This window comes from Nicotiana tabacum, chromosome 12, assembly GCF_000715075.1.
Source record: "Nicotiana tabacum cultivar K326 chromosome 12, ASM71507v2, whole genome shotgun sequence".
In the NCBI taxonomy this organism is placed as follows: domain Eukaryota; kingdom Viridiplantae; phylum Streptophyta; class Magnoliopsida; order Solanales; family Solanaceae; genus Nicotiana; species Nicotiana tabacum.
In genome coordinates, this window is record NC_134091.1 from 60,141,360 (window position 1) to 60,145,306 (window position 3,947).

The following is a 3,947-nucleotide window of genomic DNA, read 5'->3' on the forward strand; positions in this document are numbered from 1 at the left end:
GCGTGTTTTACCTTGGACTGGGCTCTCCTATTTGCTTCACCGGTTTGAACCTAGGGTACAAAATTAGCCGATGCGTCGCTATATCCGCTGGGATTCCTGAGTTCGGGGGTTAATCCCGCAAAACAATCTATGTTATCAATAAGAAATTGAATAAGCTTTTTCCTGAGTTTGGGGGTTAATCCCGTTCCCACGTATACCTTTCGCTCGGGCAGGTACTCGATCAATATAACCTGCTCCAACTCTTCGACCGTTGATTTGGTGGTATCGGAATCTTCGGGAACGATAAAAGTTCGAGGGGTCATAAACTCCTCCTCCTCTTCTTCTACCTCCTACTTCCTTGATTCGGTCGAAGATGGTGGCTGTGATTGCTATTTGACTTCCTGTTTACCTTCGATGTTTGACCTTTCCGAGGTTGATAGTTTTGATATCAGTGTTACCTCATCGATCGCAAACATTTCCTTTGCGTATACTGTTTTTACACCGTCCGACATTGGGAATATCAATATCTGGTGGAGAGTAGAAGGGACTACCCTCATATTGTGGATCCAAGGCCTTCCGAGCAGGGCATTGTACCTCATGTCACCCTCAATTACGTGGAACTTGGTAGCTTGAATGGTTCCGGCCACGTTCACCGGTAGAATAATCTCCCCTTTAGTTGTTTCACTGGCCATATTGAAGCCGTTTAAAACCCGAGCTACGGGTATGATTTGATTCTGCAGGCCGAGCTATTCCACGACCCTCGATCGGATGATATTCACTGAACTACCTGGATCCACTAAAACACGCTTAACTTGAACTTTACTTAATAAGAAAGAAATTACCAGAGCATCATTGTGGGGCTGAGAAATTCTTTCTGCTTCTTCGTTGTTGAATGACAAAGTGCCTTTGGCCACATAGTCTCGGGTTTGTTTTTGCCTAGTGTTTGATACCTTAGTGTGTTTAAACATGGGTCCATATGGAACGCCGACCCCACCGACGATCATATGAATGACATGTTGGGGTTCCTCCTGTTCATTTTTCCTATTGGCGTCTCTTTCTCTGAAATGATTCTTGGCTCGATCGCTGAGGAACTCTCGAAGGTGGCCCTCGTTGAACAGACGGGCTACCTTCTCCCTTAATTGTCTGCAATCCTCGGTCTTGTGACCATGCGTGCCATGATACTTGCACATCAAATTTGGGTTTCTTTGGGAAGGATCGGTTTGTATTGGTCTGGGCCACCTAGTATCTTTAATCCTTCCGATTGCTGATACAATGCCCGATGCATCAATGCTAAAGTTATATTCCAATAACCGAGGTGCCTCTGTGGAATCGGCATACTTGTCAAAACCACTTTTGCTCATAAGTCCCCGAGAGCTCTATCCTTCATCACTTCTTCGATTGTTCCGGGCGGAATTGCATCCTGAACCATCGTTCCTTTGATCTGCGGTATATGGTTGATATCGGTCTCTGTTCAACCTTCGCTCCATGTCGATGTCCCTCTGGTTCTTAACTACAGACCTGTTTGGATGTACTGAACCGAAGGGGGCTCTTAGTTGATCATCCTCGACCCTGATCTTTGACTGATATCGATTGTGCACATCTGCTCAGGTCATGGCCGCATACTCGATCAAACTTTGTTTCAACTGACGTGATGCTATTAAACTCTGCTCGTTCAACCCTTGGGTGAAAGCTTGATCGGCCCAATCATCTGTGACCGGTGGCAATTCCATGCATTATATTTGAAATTGGGACACAAGCCCCCTCAGTATTTCATTATCCCTTTGTCTTACCTTAAAAAGGTCTGATTTCCTCGTTGTGACCTTTATGGCCCCTGCGTGTGCCTTTACGAAAGAATCGGCTAACATGGCAAATGAGTCGATGGAATTTGGTGGCAAGTTGTGATACCAAATCATTGCTCCCTTCGAAAGGGTCTCTCCGAAGTTTTTCAACAGCAGAGATTCGATTTTGTCATATTCTTAATCGTTGCCCTTTATGGAATAAGTGTAAGAGGTGACGTGTTCGTTAGGGTCGGTCGTCCCATTATATTTAGGAATCTCGAACATGTATAATTGTTTGGGGATCGGTTTTGAAGCTGCACTCGGGGGAAAAGGCTTTTGCACGAATTTTTTGGAATCCAACCCTTTCAACACTAGTGGTACCCCCGGGATCTGATCGACCCTTAAGTTATATGTTTCCACTTTTTTATCGTTTGCTTCTATCCATTTTGTGAGTTACTCTAGTATCTTAGCAATTTAGGGATTAGTCCCCGATTCTTGCTCATTTGACCTTACTATAGCTGGCTCTGTTCTGTGGGTGATTTCTCGGGGTGGACTGGGCTCCGGTCAGCTCGGTACATGGGTTTGACTTTGCAATTGAGCTATTGTTACCTGTTGAGCTTGCAACATTTCGAAAATCATACGTAAGCTGATTCCGTTTTTCTCATTATTATGGGTGTCTCGAGCTGCAGATCGAGTACCACCATGAATGCTATTTTCAGGTTCAGAACGTAGGTTTGCCTCAATGGCCACATGCGAATTAATGTCTAATAGTACTTCGACTCGAGCTCCAACGGCGTCAACAAGTGGCATTCTGGCCATGGTCATCAAGTTGTTGTTCTCACCTTGAGGGCCAACTTCGTTGTCGATAGGTAAGGTCGTTTAATTGAGAACTCGTCGTTGATAATCCGAAATCAAAGATACTTCCGGAAACAAGCAAAAAATGGTGTGTTTTTGTAGATTCGTATCAAATAATCACTATTATCCTTAGCCCCACGGTGGGCGCCAAATTGTTTACCCGAAAAATGGATAGAGTTGAATTTGTACGTAGTTCTAAGGGTATGTGGTATAACTTGACACAAATCGTAAGAGTAAATAAGAATATCGAATATAGACTGTAACGATGAAAAATAAGCAAAGTTGAAAAGAGAATGATTTATGGATTAAGCAAGATGAATCAATCTTATGAAGCTAAAAAGGATAATTCTTCAATATGGGAGTGTATGATATCTGAGTTACAATGTATGCCGAACCTCCCTCTTTACAGAAATATAGCCATCCCTCTTATAGTGGAGGGATCCTACTATAGATATAATTAAAAATACATAGTGGGAAACCCATGATAAATCAACTTTTCCTTAATTCCCGCTGAGATTCTTTCCCTTAGTGCGATTGTAACAGCTCTTGTCTACGAGCTCAATCTTGATCAGACTTGGTATTGGTCGGTATTGGTCGGTTCCCAGTTTTAGAGCTCGATGCGGGTTTGAGCTCGATGTTGATGTGAGGCCTAGTATTAGGCCGGTATTGGTTGGCCTTTGGCCCTTAAGCTCGATTCCACTGCTTCTCATCATAGTTCGATTTGGACCCGAGCTCGATAATGACTTCGAGCTCGGTATTTGACCTGTCCCTGAAACTCGAAGCTTGTTTGTGCCTTCTTCGGATCCCATCTCGATATTATGAAGACTTTCTTCGGTCCATTATGTTCCCATCTCGATTAGCTGTACGAAGGCCGATATCAATTTCGACCATATACTACACTAGAGGCTAGCCGTGGGAAATAAAATGATCTTAGAAACATATTAACTCATTTCCATTAGCATCAGCAACCAATCAATGAACCTTTCCATATAGATTCACACTATATGCCCTGCAACCAAACTAGGATTTGCTATTTTATCCGATGCAGTTAGCTCTATTCTCTGACCTGAGGGCGGGAACCGTCTTATCTTAGGGTAGGGGTGAACATGACAAAAGGATAAAGAAAAATATTATTGTCTATCGCTGATTTCCTTTTGGTAAATTCTAACCACTTTGTACTCAAATGTGACTAAATTCGGGTACCCGGCCTCTTATCCCTTGGGCCTCTGGAAGGATGACATACTCTTTGGTTCATGGATTAAGGATGTAAATAGTACCAAGATCATCGGGATTGATTACAACAAACGAAACCATGAACAAAACTAACTAGGCAAA